General features: G+C 39.9%; 1 long non-coding RNA gene across 2 annotated transcripts in view; it reads left to right on the forward strand.

Moving 5' to 3' along the window:
* The window catches only part of LOC116950906 (uncharacterized), a 111,354-nt gene that overhangs the window by 29,363 nt on the left and 64,724 nt on the right, over nt 1-17,267 (forward strand). For both annotated transcript variants that reach the window (XR_004404090.2, XR_012946030.1), the window contains exon 3: nt 14,765-14,843. This is a non-coding gene — a long non-coding RNA (uncharacterized LOC116950906). The remainder of the gene's footprint in view (nt 1-14,764; nt 14,844-17,267) is intronic.

The following is a 17,267-nucleotide window of genomic DNA, read 5'->3' on the forward strand; positions in this document are numbered from 1 at the left end:
TAAAAGTAGTTTTACTTTTTTAGTTAGTTTATAAATCTTAACACGTAAGTTGCAGGACCACTACTCAGGGGTGGCATCTGAAAGTATAATGGTGGGGTGCTGGCAACAGGATGTGGTGGCATTGATGTGTTTTACGTTCAGTGTCCGCATGGAATTTGTGATTCAATTTGTGGTTAATGGTTTGTGGCCTTCGTAATCTCAGAACCACTTTATAGCTAACTATTGGGAAGCCCTGATCGTTTTGTCTACAGCTCAACTCAGTCGCCCGTTCTTGGCCATCCCCCCCTGCTGCACGCCCTGCCACTCTCTTGGCTTGGCAACAAACAACAGCAAACTCGAACATTTTCTTTTTCATTTTGTTTTCAAAGCATATATCCATGGTGTTAGTCATTTGTGTTACTACTCTGTTGGCAAGTGCTTTGCACGCCTGTCAATTATTTCACTGTTACATGTGGTTCAGTTCTGGCACCCTTGTCCTGCCTGCCAATGTTTTCGCACATAATTTTGATACCCTCTAAAATGTATTTTTGTTTGTTATTATGTATAATTAGCTCATTATTTAGCAACATCTTTAAGATGGCCACATGAAAAGTAACACTTTCTTTACAAAGTGAATCGTTATAATTACATTGCATTATTTGCAAAGCGTTTTTGAGAAAATCAGACTTCTCAGATGTAATAATGTTTGGCAATGACGAACGGCTAGTATTATCTAGTAAATATAGATTGCTAGACTTGCTGTGGAATATTAATACAACTGTTGTGTAACCTGCATTGTGGTTTTTTCACATTTAGGAACATTACAATTTGTTTATTACCAGAACATCTTGATAATGGCTCACCTCCTATTCTACAAGTAATTTCCCCCAAGAATCTCTCCCTAAATTCAACCGCTTGTGAGGGCAACAGCCAAAATGACATTGGCCTTGTAAATGGCTTAGATGAGAAACCACGTTTACGTTTCCCTGTGAATGTTTGGACAATGCTGCTCATAAAGTGTAGGAACCAAAACATATGAGATCCCTTCCCTTGTAAAACATCGATTAGGACCAATTTAAGGACACTGCTTCACTGAAAAGCATTCAAACAATTTAGTTCTACAGATGGTCTCTTGTTTTCTGATGTTGCCATAGGTTTAAGAACATAGCACAAAGCCAGCATTCTCGCAAGAATGCCGCTTGTGTAAATTTTTTATGCTGTTTCATACCTTCGTTCCCAGAATAATTGCACATTTTTTTAAAAATACATATATACATGTATATATATACTTTACAATGTCCAGACTCTCCATCTGGATTTGAGTAAAAAACTGAAATGAAGTTAAATGACGCATGTGCGCTGTGAAGTGTTAGTATTTAAAACCATTACCTAGCTAAATGAACAACATAGATGCAGGAAATCTGGTGACGCATTATCCAGAGAATATTTACAAATCATAAGCCAACCATAATCCATTTTACAATCAATAAATAAGCATTTGTAGTTACATATTTAAATAAAATTAAACAACGATTTGTTATTTTAAATATCAAGAGGATAAATCTACACTTTGAACGTTTTTGAAAAACATTTCCAGTATTTTGCAACAAGAAAAAATATTTATACCTTGTATCCACATTTTTAAGAAAGACACAGCTGAAACATTGTTTATATATGTCAAATGCTTTTCCCTACTATATACAATGAAAGATAATCTGGTGAAAGATGCTTCTGCTGAATTTGTATTTTTCACATCAAAAAGTTCCACATCAGTTAGTTCTGTGTAAACAATATGAAGAAATTGATTCTTTGGATGACTGAGTTAGAGATTAATACTAATACCTTGTCAAACTAGCTTAGAGTGATGTATCAAAATAAGTCTCAAGTAAAGCATACTTTTGAACGAATAATGACAATTTTTTTACATTTGCTTTTGACTTAAGATCAGATGTTATTTTATTTGATATTATTTTATACATTTTCCACCCATTATAGATACTAAATTACAAAACACTTTCATTGAATATGTGGCATTATACATGAGAAATGTTTCTCTCTTTAGTGTAATATTTTATACAAAATTACCTTAAAACCTTTCTATAATAATGCCACATTTCACCAAATTTTATGGTACTATATTTACAAAATTTGCTTTCTACCGTGCTTGTTTATAGGTCCATTCTCTCCTCTGGTCGTTATGGGCAGGAATTCCACACAATTTTCCCTCTGCCCCCCCTCCCCTCTCTCTCTCGATTTAAGGCCACGACACGGAGGCATTGGGTCTGTGTGTCTATGTTGTGTGTCTCTCTCTGTGTGTCTCTGTGTGAGTCTCTCTGTGCTTGTGTGTCTGTCTGTGTGTCTCCGTGTCTGTGTTTTGTCTTTCTCTCAAATTCAGTTCTACTTGATGACAATAGCTTATGTCGCAATCGAAACGTCGTATTCTATTATTTAATTTATTTTCTTTCTAGGTGGCTTTACCGAAAGAACCAAATACGTAAGCATAATGCTAAATTCAAGTACTTCACCTTTTTTAGTTAAGTATTGATACTTGGAAAATGTCAAAAAAATAGTTCCAGAGATACAAATGAGGGCATAATATTACCATTTATCAACAACATCCCTGTTGATTTAGTGATACTGCGTTCCGACCGCAGGTATTGTGGTCAATGTAAACATGACTCCTTGTAAAAAAAGGTGTCAGTTTTGTTGCCAGATAAAAGGGTAAAAAAAACACTTATAGTTTTTAAGTCATTCAGTTGGAAGATGCTTTCCTCTTAATACAATTTAATATTGGGCCAAGCAGCAAAGGCCACTCCATTACAATAGTTTAAAGAGAGCTTTGAAGACTTTCAGAGCTGTAATTTGTGAAAATTAGGTACTTGTGTTGCCTTTTATCCCGTCAGTTGGCTTGTTTGCTGGTGGCCATGCAGTTACTTTGCAGGTTGAGGTGATCTGCCTTTCATGATCTGCTCGTGATTTATGATGCTTTGCCACAGGGTGCACACACTACTACCAGGTGTGCTTGGGGTTTTGAAGTCCCTGTACAAAAGTAAAAATATGACAGAACAAAAAGCTAATTTAGGAGCTGTAGTCGCATTTACGCCATAACATGGAGAATCACTCCTGCATGATGCTCGTTGTCTTAACGTGGAACTCCCCCTGGTTGGAAAAGACGGCACAGTGCACATCGCGCCTCGTAGAGCACAATACAAGTGCAACAACAATCTTTATCAAAATCCATTGCGAGTGTAAACTACCAAATTTAAATCAAATTTAAATCAAAATTTTACCAGGTACACCGTATAAACAGCGGGTCACTAAATGAGTGAAAGTCAAAGAGACGTTTTGCTCAAGTGAGTATGCGGCACTGCTCATCCCCTCTTTATAGCTATGAGCCAGTGGTGGAAATTCCACGATCGTATTGACTTGCCCACACAGTGGTACTCATTTTATCTACCTGGAGGAAGGGATGATGGGCTGAGTTAACTCCAACCACAATTTTGAACTTGTCAACCTGCCTATTCGAGCCGCTTGCTCTCCCATTGAGCCACCTGTCCGGACATAATGATAACAACTTAGCACCACGTAGTGTCACAGAGATGCTGCAGCAGTTGTAAAGAATATGGCTGAAGTGAATGTATTCCTGGTTCTTTCGGTAAAGTCACGTAGAAGGGAAACAATAAAATAATAAAAATATAACGACGTTTCGACTGCAACACAAGCAATCATCATCAAGAAAATTTGAAAAAAAGTTACCACTTTCAAGAAAATTTGAAAAAAAGTTACCACTTTTTTTCAAATTTTCTTGTTGTGGTTTTCACACATGGTGATGATTGCTTGTGTTGCAGTCGAAACGTCGTGAGAATTTTATTGTTTTATATTTTTATTATTTTTATTATTTTATTGTTTCCCTTCTACGTGACTTTACCGAAAGAACCAAGAATATGAATCCCTGCAGTCACGAAAGCTTTAAATCAAAAATTGAATGTATTCCTTCAAGCAGAAATCTGTGCTTGAACTTCTAGTAAAATAATGTGTTAAGGTTTCTGAGATTGATGGCAGATTACAAGTTGTATATAGGGACACAGTGTAAAAACAATGTCAGGAAGAGGGTCAAGCGATTCAATACCTATTTGATAAGTTTAGGGATGACAGATGAAGAACTTGAGGTGTCATGGTATTTGCACCGTGAAAATTAGAGATCTACTATAATTTGGTTTTCAATTAGTGTCCTGATGACAAAATTGTGTCGATCCGTGTTGTGGATTATGTGGAATTAATCGCCAATACCGTGGTATTAATGGTCCATGTCTTCTCTCAAAGTGATGTGAATAGACTGATAAATACTGTGTGTAAGTCCTTCCTTTATCAAAGTGCCCTTATATCATAATGAGCAGACCCTTCTTTTGCCTCTTATCATAAGTGCATCTTTACAGCAATCCTTCAGTCCACTAATATTTTCATTGTTATTGCCTTCGTTTAAAGTTAAATTATCTTTAAAATAGCATCTACTGGGTTTATATTTGAGGTACATCACATCTTTGCAGAGCCTCAACAAAAGCTTTAGGTCCATGACAACTTCTGTTGGAGGGAAACTACTAATTTAAAAACCAATGTGTGAATATTGTTACAGTTATATTACCACATACAATACAGTCTATAATTATCAATGAAATATAAAACAAAATGCTGAATACAATGAGTTAAATACATACTAGATTTAAAGCTTTCGTGACTGCTAGGATCCATACTCTTTGGTTCTATTGGGTAAAGTCACGTAGGTGAAAATAAAATAACAAAAAATCACGACGTTTCGGCCACAACACAAGCGGCCTTCATCAGGTGAAGGGACGAGACTGTCTGGAGGACAGCGCTGGAGTGGAAGAAGCCATGCTTAGATCACGACCTTTAAGCTGTGTGAAAAAAAAGACCACGCGCCTTGACAAAGGAATTAGCATATATCTTCTTTGGTTCTTTCGGTAAAGTCACGTAGAATGAGAATAAAATAATACATTGATAAAATAAAATAACATAATAATATTCTCACGACGTTTCGGCCACAACACAAGCGGCCTTCATCAGGTGAAGGGGACGAGACTGTCTGGAGGACAGCGCTGGAGGCCGCTTGTGTTGTGGCCGAAACGTCGTGAGAATATTATTGTGTTATTTTATTTTATCAATGTATTATTTTATTCTCATTCTACGTGACTTTACCGAAAGAACCAAAGAAGATGAATCCTTGCAGTCACGAAAGCTTTAAATCGAAAATTAGCATATAATTTAGCATTGAAATGGCTCATTGAAATAGCTAAGTTAAAGTATACACATCGGCAGAGGTACCCCTTGACAAAGGAATTAGCGCTGGAGTGGAAGAAGCCACGCTTAGCTCACGACCTTTAAGCTGTGTGAGAAGAAAAAGACTACGCGCCTTGACAAAGGAATTAGCATATAATTTAGCATTGAAATGGCTCATTGAAATAGCTAAGTTAAAGTATACACATCCACAGAGATACCCCTTGACAAAGGAATTAGCATCGAATTTAGCATTGAAATAGCTGAGTTATTAGCTTGTAACTGGTCACATAAATAGCTATGTTAAAGTTAGAGCATATACATTCACCGAGGTACCTAGTACAAATCAAACAGGAGAATTTAGCGAAACACAACCACGCTCAGACATCGGTCCTGTGTGCGAGCAAACAAGGTGTTCTGACAAAGAAATTAGCATAAAAATTAGCATTTGATTGGCGGATTTTAGGAAAGAGGTGGTGTACGTGCCGGTGGACTCGCAGTTTGGCGCGGGGGGGAAAGGGGGGAGGGGGGAGTTTACCTATTGATGGTGTGAAAAGGGGGTACCACTAATTGAAAAATATACTGTACCATTAAAATTAGTTTAATGTTTAGTTCGATTTAGAACATCTTTCCAATGGTTGCTTATTTTGAACCCATCCTCTCGGTTGAAATTGTGTCTGTGTTTGTAGATATGAATTGCTTCATGAACAAATCTCTGATAAAAGCCCGTGGGTTTGCAAAGAACCTTGGTATCGGAGAAAATTATATCGTGATCCCCCACAGCGTTGTAACAGTGATCAGCCACGGCAGAAGAATTCGTTTTGCCGTGTTTCAAATCTGATTTGTGCTCGCGAATTCGGTCAGAGACATGTCGCTTTGTCTCACCGATGTAGCAATCACCGCAGGTACAACTCAATTTGTAAACCCCGGGGTACTGTAAATCAGGAATGACATCCTTCACGGATGGGATCAGATCACGAATTTTGTGTACTGTATTGAACCGGACCTGGATCTTGTGTTTATTTAGAATTTTGGAAATCTTTTTAGTAACGCCTGCTATATATGGAAGTGTGATGGTTTTGACTGGAGTATCAAGTGGTTGTTTCTGTATGGAGGGAGAGACAGCTTGGCGGATGGTACGGTCAGAGTAACCATTCCTTTTGAGGGCCAGGTGTACATGTTTTAATTCACTGGTCAGGTGGTGTTGGTCCGAAATGCAATGAGCCCTATGGTATAAAGTTTTGATGAGAGAATTATTTTGGGCTGGGTGGTGGTGGGAATCAGGTTTCAAGTAGGAATCTGTGTGGGTGGGTTTCCTGTAGACAGAATGCCCCAATGAGCCATCAGGTCTCCTCTCAAACAGAACATCTAAGAATGGTAGCTTGCCATCTTTCTCCACTTCCATGGTGAATTTGATGGCGGGATGTCTGGAATTGATGTGGTGTAGGAAAAGGTTCAGAGCTGGGAGGCCATGTGGCCAAATGACGAAAGTGTCATCCACATATCTCTTCCACAGGGAATGTCTGAGGGTGGAAGTCTGGATGGCGTCTGATTCAAAATTTTCCATGAAAATATTGGCTATCACTGGTGATAAGGGGGATCCCATGGGGGTACCTTCATTTTGTTTGTAGAAGGAGCCATTCCAAGTAAAGTAGGTATTGTTGAGGCAGTGCCTAACCAGTGCAGGTGTGTCGGGGTCTAGTCCATGTTGGACCAAATTTTCAATTATTTCAATGGTATCAGGTATTGGGACCTTGGTGAACAAAGAGACCACATCGAAGCTGACAAGGATATCGTCAGGGGACAGTACAACGTCTTTGACCATAGAGACCAATTGGGCTGAGTTGAGTACTGCTGAGGCGGTCTTGCCAGTGAAAGGCAGCAAGGTATCTGACAGAAAACGGGCTAGTCTATAGGTAGGGGAGTTGATCGTGGATACGATGGGTCGAAGTGGGGTGCCTTCTTTATGAATCTTGGGAAGACCATAGAATCTAGCGGGTCTTGCAGCAGAAGGTTTTAGGGAGGGACGTTTAGTTGGGTCGATTAGGGAGGTCGATCTTGTGATGATCTTGTTAGTTTTTATCGCTAGGCTATTAGTAGGGTCATTTTTTATTTTTGAGTAACTTCCATCGTTGAGCAGATTCTGGATTTTGTTGTTGTATGAATCTTTATCCATAATAACAGTAGCGTTGCCTTTATCGGCTGAGAGTATGACTATATCACTTATGTTTTTTAAATTCGCGAGTTCAGAGCGTTCATTTTTGCTGATGTTACTAATGGGTTTCTTAGCATTCTTAAGAATAGTGGCTATTTCAGCTCTCGCAACGTCTGCTTGGATGTGTCCTACGCCTTTGAGGGCTACATCGACGTGAGAGATGATATCATCTATTGGTATGTGTTTTGGGGTGACAGCAAAATTTAGTCCCATTGCCAGTACTGTTTTCAGATTGTCCGAAATCGGGGTGCTACTCTGATTAATGACGATTTTGTTAACATCTAGTTTTGTTATATGTGGAACTGGGTTCTTCTTTGATAGGTGGTTGAATTTAGAAATCAGTTTAGCTTTACATTTGACTGACAGTGACTCAGCAGAAGAAGCAGTCATGTTGTCTACGTGATTCCAATCAGAAGGTGACATTTTTTGTGTTAACATTAAATGAGCTTGTAGGAGAGTCCTGTCTAAAGTATCGAGTTCAAATCGGAGTAGCCTTATCCTCTCTGAGATTAAAGATAGGCTGGCCTTAAGCAGAATCTGTTTAGAATTCGGAGAAGATACAGCAGCAGAAGTGAGTGTGAAAGCGATGGGTATTACCTTGTGATCGCGGCATCTTTTGAGGAAGGTCAGCGTCTCGATGAGTTGCGACTTCTTGTCCCGTTGTCTGTTAAAAGCTCTAACAGATAGGTGAAAACCCTCCCCATAGAGGTTATCAATTCTAGATTTAAAGCTTTCGTGACTGCTAGGATCCATACTCTTTGGTTCTATTGGGTAAAGTCACGTAGGTGAAAATAAAATAACAAAAGATTACGACGTTTCGGCCACAACACAAGCGGCCTTCATCAGGTGAAGGGCGAGACTGTCTGGAGGACAGCGCTGGAGTGGAAGAAGCCACGCTTAGATCACGACCTTTAAGCTGTGTGAGAAGAAAAAAAAAGACCACGCGCCTTGACAAAGGAATTAGCATATCATTTAGCATTGAAATGGCTCATTGAAATAGCTAAGTTAAAGTATACACATCCGCAGAGGTACCCCTTGACAAAGGAATTAGCGCTGGAGTGGAAGAAGCCACGCTTAGATCACGACCTTTAAGCTGTGTGAGAAGAAAAAGACCACGCGCCTTGACAAAGGAATTAGTATATAATTTAGCATTGAAATGGCTCATTGAAATAGCTAAGTTAAAGTATACACATCTGCAGAGGTACCCCTTGACAAAGGAATTAGCATCAAATTTAGCATTGAAATAGCTGAGTGATTAGCTTATAACTGGTCACAGAAATAGCTATGTTAAAGTTAGAGCATATACATTCACCGAGGCACCTAGTACAAATCAAACAGGAGATTTTAGCGAAACACAACCACGCTCAGACATCGGTCCTGTGTGTGAGCAAACAAGGTGTTCTGACAAAGAAATTAGCATAAAAATTAGCATTTGATTGGCGGATTTTAGGAAAGAGGTGGTGTACGTGTCGGTGGACTAGCAGTTTGGCGCGGGGGGGAAGGGGGGAGGGGGGAGTTTACTTATTGATGGTGTGAAAAGGGGGAATTTATAAGAGCTGCGAAAGTTTGGGGTACCACTACTTGAAAAATATACTGTACCATTAAAATTTGTTTAATGTTTAGTTCGATTTAGAACATCTTTCCAATGGTTGCTTAATTTGAAACCATCCTCTCGGTTGAAATTGTGTCTGTGTTTGTAGATCTGAATTGCTTCATGAACAAATCTCTGATAAAAGCCCGTGGGTTTGCAAAGAACCTTGGTATCGGAGAAAATTATATCGTGATCCCCCAGAGCGTTGTAACAGTGATGAGCCACGGCAGAAGAATTCGTTTTGCCGTGTTTCAAATCTGATTTGTGCTCGCGAATTCGGTCAGAGCCATGTCGTTTGTCTCACCGATGTAGCAATCACCGCAGGTACAACTCAATTTGTAAACCCCGGGGTACTGTAAATCAGGAATGACATCCTTCACGGATGGGATCAGATCACGAATTTTGTGTACTGTATTGAACCGGACCTGGATCTTGTGTTTGTTTAGAATTTTGGAAATCTTTTTAGTAACGCCTGCTATATATGGAAGTGGGATGGTTTTGACCGGAGTATCAAGTGGTTGTTTCTGTATGGAGGGAGAGACAGCTTGGCGGATGGTACGGTCAGAGTTACCTTTCCTTTTGGTGGCGAGATGTACATGTTTTAATTCACTGGTCAGGTGGTGTTGGTCCGAAATGCAATGAGCCCTATGGTATAAAGTTTTGATGAGAGAATTCTTTTGGGCTGAGTGGTGGTGGGAATCAGGTTTCAAGTATGAATCTGTGTGGGTGGGTTTCCTGTAGACAGAATGCCCCAATGAGCCATCAGGTCTCCTCTCAAACAAAACATCTAAGAATGGTAGCTTGCCATCTTTCTCCACTTCCATGGTGAATTTGTCAAGGCGCGTGTTTTTTTTTTCTTCTCACACAGCTTAAAGGTCGTGATCTAAGCGTGGCTTCTTCCACTCCAGCGCTGTCCTCCAGACAGTCTCGTCCCTTCACCTGATGATGGCCGCTTGTGTTGTGGCCGAAATGTCGTGATTTTTTGTTATTTTATTTTCACATACGTGACTTTACCCAATAGAAACAAAGTGTATGGATCCTAGCAGTCACGAAAGCTTTAAATCTAGAATTGATAACCTTTATGGGGAGGGTTTTCACCTATCTGTTAGAGCTTTTAACACACAACGGGACAAGAAGTCGCAACTCATCGAGACGCTGACCTTCCTCAAAAGATGCCGCGATCACAAGGTAATACCCATAGCTTTCACACTCACTTCTGCTGCTGTATCTTCTCCGAATTCTAAACAGATTTTGCTTAAGGCCAGCCTATCTTTAATCTCAGAGAGGATAAGGCTACTCCGATTTGAACTCGATACTTTGGACAGGGCTTTTCTACAAGCTCATTTAATGTTAACACAAAAAATGTCACCTGATTGGAATCACGTAGACAACATGACTGCTTCTTCTGCTGAGTCACTGTCAGTCAAATGTAAAGCTAACCTGATTTCTAAATTCAACCACCTATCAAAGAAGAACCCAGTTCCACATATAACAAAACTAGATGTTAACAAAATCGTCATTAATCAGAGTAGCACCCCGATTTCGGACAATCTCAAAACAGTACTGGCTAGGGGACAAAATTTTGCTGTCACCCCAAAACACATACCAATAGATGATATCATCTCTCAGGTCGATGTAGCCCTCAAAGGCGTAGGACACATCCAAGCAGACGTTGCGAGAGCTGAAATAGCCACTATTCTTAAGAATGCTAAGAAACCCATTAGTAACGTCAGCAAAAATGAACGCTCTGAACTCACGAATTTAAAAAAACAGAAGTGATATAGTCATACTCTCAGCCGATAAAGGCAACGCTACTGTTATTATGGATACAGATTCATACAACAACAAAATCCAGAATCTGCTCAACGATGGAAGTTACTCAAAAATAAAAAAATGACCCTACTAATAGCCTAGCGATAAAAACCAACAAGATCATCACAAGTTCGACCTCCCTAATCGACCCAACTAAACGTCCCTCCCTAAAACCTTCTGCTGCAAGACCCGCTAGATTCTATGGTCTTCCCAAGATTCATAAAGAAGGCACCCCACTTCGACCCATCGTATCCACGATCAACTCCCCTACCTATAGACTAGCCCGTTTTCTGTCAGATACCTTGCTGCCTTTCACTGGCAAGACCGCCTCAGCAGTACTCAACTCAGCCCAATTGGTCTCTATGGTCAAAGACGTTGTACTGTCCCCTGACGATATCCTTGTCAGCTTCGATGTGGTCTCTTTGTTCACCAAGGTCCCAGTACCTGATACCATTGAAATAATTGAAAATTTGGTCCAACATGGACTAGACCCCGACATACCTGCACTGGTTAGGCACTGCCTCAACAATACCTACTTTACTTGGAATGGCTCCTTCTACAAACAAAATTAGGGTACCCCCATGGGATCCCCCTTATCACCAGTGATAGCCAATATTTTCATGGAGAAATTTGAATCAGACGCCATCCAGACTTCCACCCTCAGACCTTCCCTTTGGAAGAGATATGTGGATGACACTTTCGTCATTTGGCCACATGGCCTCCCAGCTCTGAACCTTTTCCTACACCACATCAATTCCAGACATCCCGCCATCAAATTCACCATGGAAGTGGAGAAAGATGGCAAGCTACCATTCTTAGATGTTCTGTTTGAGAGGAGACCTGATGGCTCATTGGGGCATTCTGTCTACAGGAAACCCACCCACACAGATTCATACTTGAAACCTGATTCCCACCACGACCCAGCCCAAAAGAATTCTCTCATCAAAACTTTATACCATAGGGCTCATTGCATTTCGGACCAACACCACCTGACCAGTGAATTAAAACATGTACATCTGGCCCTCAAAAGGAATGGTTACTCTGACCGTACCATCCGCCAAGCTGTCTCTCCCTCCATACAGAAACAACCACTTGATACTCCGGTCAAAACCATCACACTTCCATATATAGCAGGCGTTACTAAAAAGATTTCCAAAATTCTAAACAAACACAAGATCCAGGTCCAGTTCAATACAGTACACAAAATTCGTGATCTGATCCCATCCGTGAAGGATGTCATTCCTGATTTACAGTACCCCGGGGTTTACAAATTGAGCTGTACCTGCGGTGATTGCTACATCAGTGAGACAAAGCGACATGTCTCTGACCCAATTCGCGAGCACAAATAAGATTTGAAATACGGCAAACGAATTCTTCTGCCGTGGCTGATCACTGTTACAATGCTGTGGGGGATCGCGATATAATTTTCTCCGATACCAAGGTTCTTTGCAAACCCACGGGCTTTTATCAGAGATTTGTTCATGAAGCAATTCAGATCTACAAACACAGACACAATTTCAACCGAGAGGATGGTTTCAAATTAAGCAACCATTGGAAAGATCTTCTTTGGTTCTTTCGGTAAAGTCACAATAATATTCTCACGTCGTGAGAATATTAATGTGTTATTTTATTTTATCAATTTATTATTTTATTCTCATTCTACGTGACTTTACCGAAAGAACCAAAGAAGATGAATCATTGCAGTCACGAAAGCTTTACATTGGAAAGATGTTCTAAATCGAATTAAACATTAAACTAATTGTAATCGTACAGTATATTTTTCAAGTAGTGGTACCCCAAACTTTCGCAGCTCTTATAAATTCCCCCTTTTCACACCATCAATAGGTAAACTCCCCCCTCCCACCCCCCCCCCCCCCGCGCCAAACTGCGAGTCCACCGGCACGTACACCACCTCTTTCCTAAAATCCGCCAATCATATGCTAATTTTTATGCTAATTTCTTTATCAGAACACCTTGTTTGCTCGCACACAGGACCGATGTCTGAGCGTGGTTGTGTTTCGCTAAATTCTCCTGTTTGATTTGTACTAGGTGCCTCGGTGAATGTATATGCTCTAACTTTAACATAGCTATTTCTGTGACCAGTTACAAGCTAATCACTCAGCTATTTCAATGGTAAATTCGATGCTAATTCCTTTGTCAAGGGGTACCTCTGCGGATGTGTATACTTTAACTTAGCTATTTCAATGAGCCATTTCAATGCTAAATTATATGCTAATTCCTTTGTCAAGGCGCGTGGTCTTTTTCTTCTCACACAGCTTAAAGGTCGTGATCTAAGCGTGGCTTCTTCCACTCCAGCGCTAATTCCTTTGTCAAGGGGTACCTCTGCGGATGTGTATACTTTAACTTAGCTATTTCAATGAGCTATTTCAATGCTAAATTATATGCTAATTCCTTTGTCAAAGCGCGTGGTCTTTTTTTTCTTCTCACACAGCTTAAAGGTCGTGATCTAAGCGTGGCTTCTTCCACTCCAGCGCTGTCCTCCAGACAGTCTCGTCCCTTCACCTGATGAAGGCCGCTTGTGTTGTGGCCGAAACGTCGTGATTTTTTGTTATTTTATTTTCACCTACGTGACTTTACCCAATAGAACCAAAGAGTAGTTAAATAAATAAACAACACACTACAAACATCTGGTACACATCTGGGGTTTTTTGCTTCACAAATCACACTCCAGATGTATTTAATCATTCTGTTAAAAAAAATTAAAGTGCACGATACATCTAATAATTTTGTGTTGATACATATACCTGACAAAAACAATACTGATAAAGCTTTATAATGCATTTCAAAGGATGTGTTTAAAATTGTATGAGCCACGCTTTGAACTGCTCTATTCCCCTAAAAACCACCCAATGTTTGAGCCACAACACACGTGGAAATGGCCGCATGTTGATGTGGTGGTGATGATTATACGCAGTCTAAATAGTGGAGACTTTAAAAAGTGCATTTTGGGTGCAAGCACATTTCATATACAAACATGGCTACAGATTTTAAACAAAATACCCCTTGGCATATAACTTTTTTCAGCTTGCACAAATATTGTAGTTGGCAATTGATTAAGTAAGCAGTGCTCTTGATGGAGCAGGTGCCACTGATGGCTGTCCTTGAGGCTCAACCCTCACCCTCTTCATTGCCATAGAGCTGCCCATTCCCCAATAAAGCCCGTTTCAGCATCAGCCAGCGTCATTTTAAATATTTAGATAAGAAGGTCGCTTGAGTCAGAGTGGGCTATTTATTTTAGAAGGTGAGAAACTGCAAAGGCCTGGATGAAGTGGCTTCGCTGGAATTTACCAGCAAATGCACACATTTTGTTGTACGTATGAGCTAAGTTATTTGTCGTCATCATTTATTCTTGCATGGAATGAATTGCAAAGAAAAAATAACGTTTCTCGTGTATAGCATGTTTTAATTATTTAATAATGTTTTAATTTCGTTTTTTTCCATTTCAATGAATGTAGGTGAAAAAATGCTTGTTATCTGTGACCCTGCGGTTCGTGCATATACTTTGGCTGTAACACTCTCTGCTCATGCCCACTGGTGAGAATGATATCATGGAGTCTTGTTTGCCTATGAGAAAATAATACAGCCATGCGCATGAGGGGGAGTGCGTGCAACAATGGATATGAAAGAGGGAGAGAATACGGAATGAGCAAGAGAGATGAGAAGAGGAGGAAAAGGTGCAAGACATGACGAACCAAGCAACTACAAAATGAGGCCGAACTATTCACAGGCTTGGACTACCCTTTTGTTGAAAAATTGGACTCAGATGTTTGTTTTTGCTATTTTATTACATATTATCTGCCTGTGTGTTGATTTATAAGCCTCTTGATGGAGGTGATTTTGTGGTGCATTTTCAGATAAGCTGAGGTGTTGCTGTGGTGGATGATGCAACTGACAATAAGAAGACGAAGACTGCACGTCCACATCTAGGTGGACGTGAGTGTTCATTCAGTCCATCGTCCCTCTGTGATTAATAACACGAGTGACTTTCTAGAACATCAGCAAATTATTATCATAAGGAGACTGAAACCACCATAGAAATGTGGAATTATATGTTTAATTGGATGGTCCTGGCAAGGTGGCTCAATGGTTGTGAATTCAAATCCTACAGAAGTTGAGAGTTGACTGAGCAGAACATCCCTCCTGGGTCAATACAATTCGTGCCACTTTCTTGGAAATTCAACAGTGATTGTCCAATAGATATGCTCACCCCATCATAGGAGTGTAGAATATTCATCATTGGTGCAGGCTGTAAACAGGATATGAGTGCTCCCTTAATGCTCATTTAAAAAGGAACTCACTGACTTTTCCTAGAGGGATCAGTCTCCCTGTTAGTGGTGCTTGTCTCTATCGGCAGTCTTTAGCCAGGGGTGAACGCACGACAGTTCTATGGTGAGGACTACACCAGGGTTAATAGAGACATTCATTTTAGCAGCTTGGAGAGATGGAAGGCAGGGACCAATAGCCCCAAAGACTACCTTTGCATGACAGCACAGTTATCGCATTGAGTGTCCACATTGAGCTGTATAAAGTGTGGATTAATCAACGCACGCCCATCTGGGATCGAAGGCGAATGGACTCTGGTGGAGGAAACGCTGGTGGCAGTTGGAAGCTTTGATGGAGCCTCTAGGGGCCAGTTGGTAGGCCACTTGGTTTGATGGTTAACAGACTGAGGCAGCGAGTGGACAGGATAACGGATTATACAGAAGTTAGCAAGAATTCTACAAGCGACAGTGATTAATATGGCCTGAACATGTTAGTGTAGAAGACGATGGAAAATATATAGAAGAGCCAAGGGGCCCGGATAAAGAGGGCAAGGGGAAATGTCATGCGTTGTTTAAATTGGAGATTCTTATAGTGAAAGCTTAACAGCGTATTCTCAAAAAGTATGATTTAAACACATTTTCCTTTTGGTATTGTTTCCTACATAAGATCGTGGATCAAAGACTAACTTCAACCGTAGTTATAGTCGTGGCCAATACTCACTTCAGCATGAAAACAACCTTTGCGTTTTGATATCCATCATGTTAACCAATGAAAAGTATTCATATGATGTTGAAGCACAAATATTTGCCCATATTCACACGACACCATTCTCACTAGAGCTTTTCCGTGAAAAAAAGGTTTTTGGGTTAGAATGCGTAAAAGTAAATGTGTCGTTAACCCACTACCACCCGACACAGCCAATTGGTAAGGTTGTCATGTGAATAAAACGTGCCAATTAGCTATTACTTCAGCACATCGGTGTGATGGTGAGTAAACCTACAACATTTAGAGTACGGCATTTCGCTGGTGATTACAACCAGCTTCATCAGGTGATTTTCCAGAATTGTGAAGAAATCTTCCTGCTTCCAGTCTTAAATAGCGACGCATTTATATTTACGCAATCTAACCAAAAAACCTTTATTATAAATAATATTGGTTGCAAAAGTCTATGTTTAAAATATTCCATGACACTACCATATTTTAAGATGGGTTTGTTTATTTTAGGATTGTAACTTTTATTGCTATCAATTACATGGTTGTATCAGCTAAAATACCATAATGTACATAATACACTGCTTAAATCACAGGTTTTGTGATTTTTTTGCTGCTTAAATATCATGTTAGTGTGTCTTGATTTAAGGCAATGCTTTTTAAGATTATATGATCTACCCCTGTATTCATTTTTTATGTTCTCTACAGATGTAAAAGATGGTTTGCATTTTTTTAAATGCAGCTTCAAAATCATAAAGTGTTGAAAAGAGACTAGTTTGGTGAAGCCTGCTGAGTTCAACATTGCGCATCAAATCCTCTGAGATCTGTGAGTGTCTGTGGATTAGAGGAATGCAAAATATACGTTGTATGCAGTGTCACATCTCAGGACAGAGTCAGCAGAAAAATCCTCATCACCACTACCATCATCATCACGATTATCATTACTGTCATGTTCGTCATCACTATTATTGTCATCATCATTTTGAGCCACTGTCCATCCACTGCTGGTTGCCTCTCATTTCCATCACCATTAATCACAGTCCTGCAATGCCATGATCCATCTCACTGTTGCACACAAACTATTTGGGGGGTAGCTGAAACAAATTTAAAGACTGTTATTCATGTATTAGTAATAACATTCAAACTCTTTATTTTTTGGAGAGAAAAACTAAAATACATAAAAGAATTAAATAGATCAATATATATAAAAAAAACATATCAAGGTGTGGAAACATAATGTGGTACTACAATTAATAAAAATGAGTTAAACAGTCAATTATAATATACAATGAAAACTTTCAACATAGCCCCTAAAGTCAACCACCAACCAATATTGGAACTCCCAACCTTCTGACTATGAGCCACTTGCTCTACCGCTGAGCC

Source organism: Petromyzon marinus, chromosome 3, assembly GCF_048934315.1.
Source record: "Petromyzon marinus isolate PM22_M1 ecotype Great Lakes invasive population chromosome 3, UKy_Petmar_22M1.pri1.0, whole genome shotgun sequence".
Classification (NCBI taxonomy): domain Eukaryota; kingdom Metazoa; phylum Chordata; class Hyperoartia; order Petromyzontiformes; family Petromyzontidae; genus Petromyzon; species Petromyzon marinus.